Below are 12,722 nucleotides of genomic sequence, written 5' to 3' on the forward strand. Positions count from 1 at the left end.
ACATATTAGGTTGCCAAATGGCACGGACTCTTAGGGGATTAAGAACAAATATCCTCTGGTCTAATGAGACAAAACGTGAACTATTTGGGCGTGCATTAAGTATTATGTCTGGCCAGTACCGTCCCCATGGTGAAGCATGGTGGTGGCAGCATCGTGTTATGAGGTGCTTCTCAGCAGCAGAGACAGGGAGACTGGTCAGAAATATAATCCAAATATAGAGAGTTCCTTAAAGAAAGAGTGCACTGACCCGACACTGGGATGATGGATCAGTTATGCACCATAATGACCAGAAGCACACAGCCAAGACAAGGCCGGAGTGGCTTAAGCACAAGTCTCCGACTGTCCCTCAGGGGCCGAGCCAAAGCCCAGAGTTAAACCCCACAGAACATCTGAGGAGAAAAAAATGGCTGTTCACAGATGACTTCCCTTCCAATCTGAGGGAACTTGAAATGATCTGCCAGGAAGAATGGCATTTACTGCACAAGCCATATCTGAGCTGAGGTTTTAAATATGAAACCCAGATCATGAATTTTACGTTTATGCGGTTTAGTTTCACGTGATAAATGTAAACACATCCTTGTTATGTTGCTAAAAATGCAATCTAGGTACTGTATCATTATAGTTCTTACAAAATGTATTTGCCATTGTATACTAGGCCATATATTATGTGATTTAAAACTATATATTGTATGTATTGTATGATAGTAATTTCTAAGGTAATTTGGTATGTTTCACTACAATAATACCACCCACCCCAAGATAATCATTCATCTTATCATGCTCAACTGAACTTTAGAAAACTGATCAAACTTGGTAAACACCACAGTCTGTAAACATTTTTTAATTTTATTTGACTTCAGGAGTTATTTAAACTTGAAAAAAAGTTCCATCGTATACAATTTTAATAATATATGCTCCCTCAAATAACTTTGTATTTACAGAATAGAAACTCTATATGACTCACCACTTGAGTTTGGCCAAAAACTTTCCTTTGAAAAATCAACATACACCTCTTCAGTTATTTGTCCTTCACAGGAGCTCTCTACAACTTTTCGAAGTGCTCATTTATGATTATATGATGTTTATTTAGTTCTGTGCTGAAAGCATAAGTCTAACCCTCTGCTCAATAACTCCAAGCATAATTTGATGGAAATGTTGCCTCAAAGCAAAACCACAGCACTGAACCAATAAGGGCCAAAGAGTGAATGTACAAACGTTTATTTAGCGCTCATTTAAACACTTTTGGAGAAACTGTCCAATGTAACAGTACCAGCTGTAAGCCTTTTATTTATTAGGATTATGGATAACATGCGCCAACAATTGTTAAAAAGTGTCTAAAACAGACTCAGGGGATCTTACATCACCTCTACATATGCTCCAAATTAATATTTTGTACTTGTTTTTGTAGATTTTTAAGATAAAGACAGATGTCCCGAGGTCAAGATTACTAAGAGCAGAATAAAATGAAGGACAGTGTTAACATAGGTCCAAATGAATTAATACTGAATTTTAATGTATTAATAAGCAGTTGCTTAACATAACACATTCATGATTTTGAAAGTTATAGCATTGACCTCCCAACACGAAACTCAAGCCACAAACACATTTTCATTCACAGTGTGATTAATTTATGTTTACTTCTGGAATCTAAATCAACAGATCTGTTGGGTTAAATAAACAAAAAAAATCTGCAGTTCTATTGGAATAAATTCATCCCCTCGTGTTGACAGACACAGAATACGAAGGCACACAACCTTCACATTTCTTCGAGGGTGCCCTTCGTGTATCTCAATGTCAAACAGGTCAGCTGTATCATTTGCACCTTCAGTCACTGTCACACCTGTAAGTGCTTTTATAATTTATTCATAAAGGTAGAGACCAGCCATGACCAAAGCCGAGACCATTGTCATGACCTCTGAGGTGACATCCAACCACATGAACCACACGAGGACAGCTCGGATCACACGCACTTCCTGGAGGTTTTTCCTTTAACCATGACCAAGTCAAGCCCAATTAAGGCAAATGATGACGGAGCGCATAACACGATGTGCTTGGAGGCAATGGCGGGGAAACTCTGCAGCATCTACTGCAGTGAAAAGTTTCGGAGAAATATTTTCTCAGAGGGGCTAACAGGTTAACAGAAGAGTTTAGCTTTCCGGGACACAGAAGCACAAGCCAAGTGGGGGAAATTGAAGAGTTAGCTGCTCAGAATACGGACATACGTACGCAGCAGAATTCAGCTCGGAAACAGAAAAACAGAAAAGACGAACCCACCGAGGAAAAGGCAAGCCAGCTCAGGAACAAGTGTTAATTCTGTGGGAAAAGAAGAAAGGACAAGGTTGCTTACTGTAAACTACCAGCTGTAGCGTTGTCATATTTGGAGAGTTTGCATCCAGTACACGGGAATGTACGCAACAATATCACTACTGCAAATACTGCTATATCTAAAGCTAAAGAGGGAAAAATCCTCTTCATAATAAACATGACGTGACAGCGAAATAACTTGAGTAATCAGTCATGCTGGGGATTTGATAATAATGTTACTGCTATTGTACCACATGTGTGAATGCACAGTAATTCAGAAGATGCTCATATACTGTATGATAGTTATAGGTATTTATTAGGACATACTCTCACAAACAGCTGTAAGGAACAATCAAAAACATCAGCTCCTTTAAAAAATTTGGCACGAAGCTGCATTTATAAATGATGAACCTTATTATTCTAATATGATAGACTATTTTCATCAAAGAAAAAGTCATATTTTTTTTTACCTTTATTTCAATATTATATAGATGTGAAGTTGTGAAACAAAGAAAATGAGGTTTTTGATTTTCTGTGTGCAGAATCCCTCAACTAAAGCAAGTATTGGTGCTGAATAGTGGAAAAAAGCTTTTGTCCTGTATATGCAGAGGAAGACTTTTTAACCCGTGTACTTTATTCTTTCATAAAGGAGTGCCTTTGAGGCTTTGTCTTAGTGGGTGGGAGGTTTGTTTATCGGTTCAAAAGCTTGAGAGTTGGAAATCCTTAGAATATTAGTTGATGAACTTTTTTTCCACAAGTAACTTTTTAAATAGTAAACTAAAACAAAATGTATTGTAATAACTGTCAAAAGCCATTTTCAGGAGTTTACTGCATTATTAAAATGATGAAAAAGCCTTCCTACTTATAACAATGACTGAAGGACTCAAGAAGTTGTGATATCATGGCTTACTGTCTCCTTCCATTTCCATACATTCCTGTTCTCAGAAGAAAAGTAAAGAAGCAACTAATGTGATCATTTGAGCTAAATTTCAAAGTACTTCAAAATGTCAACTGACACGGAATAATTTATGTTGCCATACCATAATTTTAGCCTTTAGTTTGATATCTTTAAGTGTCGGTTCTTATCAACTTTTTAATGTAGAATTCATTTTGTTTATGTTGGCAAGGGTAACTTACCTAATTGAATTTGTATGCATTAATGTGAGGGAACGTTCCAGCTGTTAAACCCTGAAAGCAAACATTAATTACGACACAATGAATTTGCTAAGGTACAGCCCCAATGACACTGACCATCACAGTCACATGTCTATTTCTCTCCTCTGTGTCTTGCATGTCTCACTGTGCCGTTAGGAATATGAAGAGAACCTTCATGTGGTGTATATGCTATAACTACAAATACCACGTGTTTCTAAAGTCCTGCGCTAGAACTTAAAAAAAAAATGCAGCACCAGTGCGGCCTTATCGATGTGAGTAGTTGCTCTGCCCAATGATCCAACTTTGTTCCATTTACATTTACCCCCATTCAGTTCTATCATGTATGCGCATTACTGTCTCCTCTCTGCTGGGTTAATCGTTGGCTCTGTTGAGATTTGGACTGCAGAGAAAACTATTCCTGTTGTGAAGCTTTACATACAGTAACATCAGAATGACATTTAGCTTGGTATTATGTCGGAGTTCACAGTGGGTGGAAAGCCAATAATATGCCAAATATGTTTTGAACAGTGAATTAAATGTATACTTTGTTGATTGTATGTGCTTGTTTTATTTGCACTGTGATAAAAAAAATAAAAAATAACAAAGAACTATATTGCCTTTGCAAGTTCCTGGTTTCTGTGTTTCAGACACACACTTACTTTCTGCTCTACCTAGTTAGCCAGTTTCTAGCAATGCTGTTTAAACATTTAAACAAAAACATTTTCTGTTGTTGTTGAGAATGTGGAAACCATGATTAAAAGAACAGTGTTTTTGTTCATTTGGTCAATACGTGCTGCTTTGCTTTAAGTCTAATTAAAAGCTGATCAAGTTTTCATTTGAATTCGGCCCACCCAAGATAATTACATCATGTGGCACTACAATGTTATAAATTACCACGGAACCGAGGTCGTTGGGTTGACGATGACCCTAAATGAGATCTTTAATTCCAACATCATTTCTGTGTACACGGAACACAACAAAATCGGGCTGAACCAATTCTAAGAGGTCATTTGCAGCCGTAAATATTGTGACTCAGAACATGTAGCCGATTCTGTGATTCTTCATACAATAAAGTATGTGTTAGAGACTGTTAATGTCATTATTGACAATTATAACAGAATGTGTTCTATGACGACCCATTTTTCACGATGAAAAGCTAAATATAAAAATTTTATGAAAAAAAAATACAACAATTTAAAACAAGAACGATGACAAAATTAATTATTTTTTAGTCAACAAATAAAGACGAATCAGTTTGTCTTGGATGCTTTGTTTTTATTTTACTGCTGCTTCAAATCTTTTATTATATCAGAAATGTGTAAAGGTACTACCATAACATTTTTCAGTACAACCTGGGCTATTTCATTATATATCTGTTTGCCTGTTTATAGTTAAACCTTAAAATGAATTTGAATTTAAAACATTGTATTTATTTCATTCAACATAAAAAATGTGTAGATGTCTTTTGTTTCCTTCAAACTTGTAGCCCACGGCTTCAGGTAAAAGAGTTATCATTTTAATTCTTTTCTAGCTGTTCAATATCAGAGTACATGATCCTGGACAGAGGATCTTGTGCTCAGAAACATTATGTCTCTGTAAGTAGTATTACCTGGCTGGTTTGCGGAAGAAACAAACTAGTGGACGAAAATTCACTACCACTGACATAAATTGAAATAATAAAATTTATTATAAACTAATATACTATATATTTTCTTTACAAGACCAACACTGAAGCTGAATCATGACCCGACGCCCAAATAAACGCTGGTCATAGATGGAAGTATCGGTTACTTGCATCAATGGTAAAAAAACAAAACAATAATATGCTTTACTTTTACTCTGCTTCTTGTTGGTCAGATTCTGGGCACAATAACTGTCACCTAACTGGGAGGCTGAGTGCTTTGAAAGAGGTGTTAGTCAGACGTTGAGGTGACCATGGCTTTGAACAAGCTTTTGTCTGTCACATAACAGTTCGGTCACTATATGTCACTGAGTCCCAAAAAGCTCTGAGCAATGCTGCAAAGCTTCACTCTGACAGGAGATTTTGGCAAGAACACAAAAGATCATAGATCGGTATGAACTTTTAATTTCTTAGAAACATAGAGAATTGTAAAAATAGTTACTTAAATCTAGATTAATTGTTATTTTAAGTTGAAAGTGTTATGTTAAATTTGTATTCTGCAATTATTCAGAATTGTAGGTATTTTCCAAAATATGAAAACAATGCAAACAATTATTTAGAAAGGGTTGCTTAATGGTGAAATTACAGATAATTATCACTATTATTCGGGGCGGCACAGTGGTGCAGTGGTTAGCATTGTCGCCTCACAGCAAAAAGGTTCAGGGTTCGAATCCGGTCCTGGGCCTTTCTTTGCGGAGTTTGCATGTTCTCCCTGTGCTTGCGTGGGTTCTCTCCGGGTTCTCTGGCTTCCTCCCATCATCCAAAAACATGCACCTCAGGTCAGGTTACCTGGCGCCGCGCTAGTGGCAGCCTGCTGCAGCAGCTCCCCCCTGAGAGCCCCCTTGCTGTAGTGAAGAAATTTCCCCTCGGGGATTAATAAAGTGTAGAAAATCAAAGTTAAAAAAAAAAAATCACCTGAATACGCAGGTCTTTTCAAATGTAATGCCAAAGCTCGAAAAGACCACTGTACACTACTTGCACAGCACTAAACAGCATGCAGACAGACAGAAACTCTGATCAACTGGTGAACATAGTGGAGCATTTCACTGCTAAAGAGCCAGATATTTCGTAACAAATTGGTGGTGATCAAAACCAAAAGGACAGTCAATATTGCACAGCTAGCCAGAAAACTTCAAATGATTGTTAATAATTGCAACTTGTGTCCACTGCCTTCCCATGGTCAAAAAAATTAAGGGAACTTTTTGCATATTAAAATAAAAATACTAACAATAATGTACAGCTGCATGCATATTGGTCAAAAGAATTCTTAACTTCACCAAAAACACATTTCTATATAAATGATTCTGCTATTAAAATGACAAATTTCTGTTTGAGGCAACAACGTAACAGGCTTGAGGTAACTATTGTGATGTGAAAACAATGTAGAAGTACTTTAATTATTGGAAATTAATGTCTACAGCCCAACACATGTCAATGCTTTTGAAAGGTGTTAAAGGGTAGAAATTCCACAATGCACTTGTGATCTTAATATCCAGTTTCCTCCTCTGTGTCCTCCATGGCAATAGTCAATAAGACTAAACAATTTTACACCTGCACAGGGAAGGTTTAAAGAATTCAATCTTTACTGTATGTAGGTCAAGCTAAACTAAACATACACTTATGTAGCTGGTGCAAGAGGCTGCAGGTGTTTGTGTAACAGGGAATAAGAAGTGCAATGGCTTGAAATCTGTATGCCAATAATGTGCAATAGTCCATGGGTGAATCTGAATTACTATCAACTACTACAGTGGATTCAGTGGTCAGAAAAACACAATAGACACTTTTGCACACAAAGGAAGTTGGCATTAAATTCCCCCAACAGTTTCAGACAATACTAAGTGAGAGTCTTTTGGCTGCAGCCATAATGCCCTGCATATGTTGTTTCTAATGAACAGTAAACTCTGTCAACCGTTCCCCTTGGCTGCAATTCTAATAATCATAATATCAAAAGACCAGCTGAGGGAGTTTTCTTGTTTTCAGTCTCCTGCTGTCTTTCTTAAAACACATGACTGGTATTCAGTGTTTCTTGTTGTCAACAAATCCTATAAATAGACTAAATATATTCACCCACCTGTCAAGGCACGGAGGACAGAGCCACAGCAGGCTTCAGCTACATAGGAAATACGTATTAGTTGTATCAATTAACTGCTGATGTGATTGGGAATAATAAATACGTTGAATATCTGCAGCTGTTCCCTTTAATTTTGTATAAGGGGAAAAGATGCAAACTTACACAGACGCCACTGAGCCACCTCTGAGAAAGGTTCAGTTAGTAATTCAGGCAATTTAGAAAGTGGATTCCCATGAAATTGAAATATTAAAGCACATTTCCATTACAGCTGCTGTCAAATCCAATTTTTTAAGTATAATTAAGAATGAATAATTAATCTGTTTCAATGAATTACTTTGTCTATTTACAGTGTGGACCTGGGGCCTGTCTAAATATGGAGTAGAGCCTATGTGAACTACACAATTACAGTCTTTAACACATCTTAGATAAGTACGCAGCCTTTACTCAACACAATTTTAACCAAATACATAAAGCACCAGTACATTTCTACCTCATCCTCACATCCCCAGTTATACCACACTTCTGCCCTGGAAGAAATGCACTCTCAGTTTTTGCTGTTCGCTTGGCAGCTCTTTGAAGTCCTGTCCACTCCAATGTAATTGATACAAGCAGCCATTTACAGGGTCCTGTTCAAGAGAAACTGCCAATTAGACTGTCTGTCACTGGCGTAACCCTAATGAGAAATTACACACTTTAATCACTGTAAATGTTGATACCAATGTTGAGCTACCTGCCAAACTCAGCGCACCTACTGAATATAAATTGGTAAAGCGGCAGAGCTGGCACTATCGTCTCTTACACTTGATGTGACGACCGCTTCTTTGATTGTGTCAGTATGTTCTGTTGTAATGTATAGGTTGTCTCAAAGAAAACACTGAACTTGGTGATTGTATTGATTCTGTCTGCTGCAGTTTTTGTCTACAACCAGCCAACAAGTAACAAACAAAATGGCCTCACTTTAAGTAAAAACATTGGCTCGATGGTAAAGTTGAGAACTTGACCAAACTTGATCCTAGTTGTCAAAAAAATAAATCTTTGCACAAAGAATCAGGAATGCTGAAAACAAACAAACAAGTTAGGTCAGTTTGTATTTGTGACCTTTCCTGGATTAATGGATGTTGTGTTTTGAAGGATTTACCGATCACATCAGCTAGAGTCAAGGTTTATGTTTGTTCCTCCCGAATAAAGCGTCATGAGAGTTGCACACTCAGTTTAAAGTCCTAAAATGCTCCAAGTCTCAGTGACCCTATCAGTCCATCAGAAAGAGTTTTCAATAAATCCAGAAAAAAATTAACTAGTTTTAATTCCACCAAGTAAAAAATGAAAATTAGAGAGTAAATAACTTGTTCTAAAATGTATGAGCGGCATCTCTACCAAATTTGGTAACATGTATTGACTTTGTATTTCTTTATAGAAATTGTATGGGAGTTTATGGAGCCAGAGCCCTTTTGAAGCCAACCCCTAGTGGCCTTCAGTGGTACTGTGTATTACTGCACCTCCGCACTAGCCTCACTTGTCAGACCTGAAAGCTACGTCCACTTTTATTTACAATTCAAGTACAAACACCCTTATAATGCGTTTAGCAATATTTCATTTACAGTATGAACATGACAGAATAAATAAATTCCATGTGAGAATTGCACTTTAAATTATACTGCTTTGTGCTATTTCTGCTGCCAGTAATGTGAGCAAGCAAAGGCCTATTCAAACCTTTAAGTGATTAGACTGTAGGGCATTATGGCCCACACACTGAAATAATTCCTTTGACTGACCGCTTACTCCTTATTCCTTTTGTGTAACACACACACTACAAACACACACCATAAGCCATGAAGTGCATCACATAAATTATATTCCAACTTCTGTGACAAAGGCGCTGGCGTACTTAAAACAAAAAAAAGAATAAAAAGAAAAAAAATGATGCTTCAGGCACATCATCGCTTTCATTTCACAGCTGCAACTTACCATGACTGGGCCAGTGGTTCTGCTGGCTCAGAGTCAATATAGTTTTTGTACATTGCAGGGGGATGAGCAGATTTACAGTATCCTGCCATCGAATAACAGCACTCTGCTCCACATCTCATTTCACTGTGTTTTCTTCAATCCCCACAGACATGAGGTTGGGAGGCTGCTCACCACTCAGACAGATATTTCACATACTGTCTACCCTGGAAGGAATCTCTCTCTCTCTCTTTCTCTCTTTCTCTCTCTCTCTCTCTCACACACACACACACACACACACACACACACACACACACACACACACACACACACACACACACACACACACACACACAAATCCAAACAAACACGAATATGATTAGAAATGTAAGATAATATGGTACTAAAGTCTGTTGAGCATCTCTAATTTCTGAGCTTGCTCACATCTGAGTTCATATAAGGGATTTTTAAAGCCAACCTATTGTGTGATTGGTGTCATGGTCATTTCCTATGAACACAACTAAGAATGTTAAATATTTTAGCAGCTTAAATAGTAAAGTCTTACAAAAGAAGACTGAGGTGCCAGTGTGGAAGATCCTCTTTCATATACATATAAGTCACAGTGACAAGTGAAATAGCTGTCTTAAGTGTGACTTTTCAAATGGCTTTTACTTTATGACGCCACTGGTGATGGAATGAGTTAATGTACAGGGTTAAATACCATAAAGAGATCGCCATCACATAATTTATTGACCCTTTACTACAACACCAAAAATTCAATAGCAGAATTTACAATGAGTGCTACATGTAATTATGATAATTCACTTTTCTTTCACTGATCAGGATTTCTCCTCATCTGTCACCTATTACATTTCTGCCGTTGAATGTACGAGTTTCATTTCTGACACGAAGCTCTCATTATCTTGTATAATGATAGCAATTTCCAAGAAATAGTCGTCGGTGGGAAATACGGTAATTTAAGTCTTTCCATTTGTTGCAAGTTCGGTTCATTGTCCTGTCTGTCCAAGAGTAACTCGAAAATGGAGATGCAGCACTGAAGTACCCACTGACACGATAGCTTTGAGTTAAAACTGAAAGTAAAAATTTCAGAAGCGAAAATGAAAAAAAAAAGGAAATATGTCTTTAAGATGATTGTTTGCTTTCAATTTATTTGATTCTTGGGAGATTTTCGTGAATTATTATGACAAATTTATTCTCATAGCTTCAGCGATCATGTCGAAAAAAACGGTACAATCACAAATCTGAATGGAAACCGGCTCCTGGAGCTGTATCAAGCTGAGGATATTTTTAGGTAGCAAAAAGTACTGTCCACAGAGCCTTTGCAGCAAATTCACCTGAATGATATTACTCACAATGACAATAACCTGCGGCACCTCACTCAATTACATTGATCTGTGACTGTTGCAGCACAGTGACCCCGATGTTCTTGCTGGCAGAGGGGCCCGGGAGGTAGGACAGGAGACGGAGTTGGGTCTCTGAGGATGTAATGGGTCAAGATTGACAGATTTTGGTACTTGGAGAAATTTTCAGAGTCAGTAAAAGTTTGCGCTGCCTCTGGCACATGACACTGTGCTCGTCTAAGATATGGCAAATACCAAACTGAAAAATGATGTGTTTTAATACACCTGGAGCTGAGGTCTCAGATAAAATTGTTTCCTTTTGTACCAATGTAACATCTAAGCCTTATCCCTCTATTACAGTTCTGAATATGCAGCTCTCTCCCTTAACCAGGTGTTTACTGCACTGCATAGATGTCAGCTTATGCCTAATTTGCTTCCCACCACCGTATCTCTCTCTCTCCATGTCTCTCTTCTTAATGCACTCCTGAAACGTTCACATATTTTCTCGAAGTAAAGTATGATTTAAAATGTCTCTTACGGCTGTAAATCAACACACACTTACTATAAACACACACACACACACATGCACAGAGGCCGTATAGTTCCCGCTACATTCAGCCACTGGCCACCAACAGGCTGTGCAGACTTTGATGAAACATGGCTTTCACAACACGGTGAGTGGCTCTGGAGCCCCCGTGTCACCACGCATGAGGCAGCCGGCGTCTTCTGCAATTGATTTCCAGCTGACACTCAAGTGGGCTGCCCGTGAGAGATGACCTGTCAGAGCAGCTCAGGGGAGCATATCTAGCGAGGGATCACGTCGGGAGACTCATGCGTGAGGTGGCAGGTGGAATGACAAGGGAGACCTTGAGCTGGGCCCTGCCGGGGACCTTATCTTATTAATAGCCCCAGGTCAATGAAAGCGCGCTAACAAGCTGGGAACGGCAAGTCGAAGTAAGTCATACTGTTTTATTTTGTGAAATGAGGGCTGCATGACTGAAAGTGAGACAGGGCGACAAGGCTGTAAACCACTGTTGGTATCCCATGTGTCTAAAAATCATCCGAATCCTCTAAAGAATAAAGAAAAAAGGATGAAAAGCGGATAACTGCAGGAATACACTGTACACAGCGCATGTATTAAGTAATTACAGTAGCTGTTAATTCCACCTTTGCTGATGCTAATTAGCAACAATCAAGGCTTCATACTCGGTTTACTAGTTGGTAGGGAGCCACGGGAAGAGGGGCACTTTGCTCCCTGCACGCAAACAACCAAACAAAATTGATCAAGGTAACAGCTTGGTCGAACACTAACCCCTAGACTCAGTTTTATCAGGCGGTCTAGTCCTCCTCCGCTCCGCCGAAGACATGCTGCCTGCTTCCTGCCCCGGGTCTCAGAGGACCAGAAACTGTCACTGTGATCTTGGAAGCCAGAGCCACATGTCAGCTTGGCAGCACTTCAGTCTGCTTAACTTTTTCTCACCGCGGATGACATGACCAGTTCCTACTGGCCACTTGCCAGCATGGTGGAGAGATTCTGTCTGTACTCCTAAGTTGTTGTAGCAACAGTAGCTGATGAGGCCAAAAAACAGCGAAGCAAATGTCGCGCCCTTAAAAGCAAACAGAAGTCCGTCTTCCGTTTGGCAACTTTACTTAACCCAGCAGTTTTTTGTTTTTTTTTCTGTTTTCTTTCCGAAGTAGCCAGTGTTCTTTTAGCATCCGCATGCACACCACGACACAACAACAACAACAACAACAACAACGACTGTCTCACAATGCTTGCGTCAGAGCTGCACATCAACTAATGATGAGTACTGTTGCTCTGAGCAAGAAGACAAACTTTTGTCTGCACAAGCACCACTACAAACAAAAACACCGGGCTTAAGCAAAGAGAATAATGTAAAACGTCATTCTTCTGTCAAAACTCAAAATTGTTTAATTAACTTTATAATGTCCAAATATCGTTAGATCGCAACACAAAACTGTAGAGATATGATATGATATCATGGTTAAGGTTACTTTAGTTAGGGGTATAACCTTTTGTATTTTCAAAACTGAAATTTAAGCCTTGGATCTTCGCAGTATCACATTTTCTTACAATTCAGCAGAGCCATGTAGCCTTTGGTAAATATGTTATTTCAATGTTTTTTTGTCAGTGTGAGGATGTCTTTTTGCTGCTTATACATACAGTATTATAATGGTATACATGTAA

The sequence above is a fragment of the Embiotoca jacksoni genome, unplaced genomic scaffold, assembly GCF_022577435.1.
Source record: "Embiotoca jacksoni isolate LCO1_2020_lvr unplaced genomic scaffold, fEmbJac1.0.p SCAF_2, whole genome shotgun sequence".
Taxonomy (NCBI): Eukaryota; Metazoa; Chordata; class Actinopteri; family Embiotocidae; genus Embiotoca; species Embiotoca jacksoni.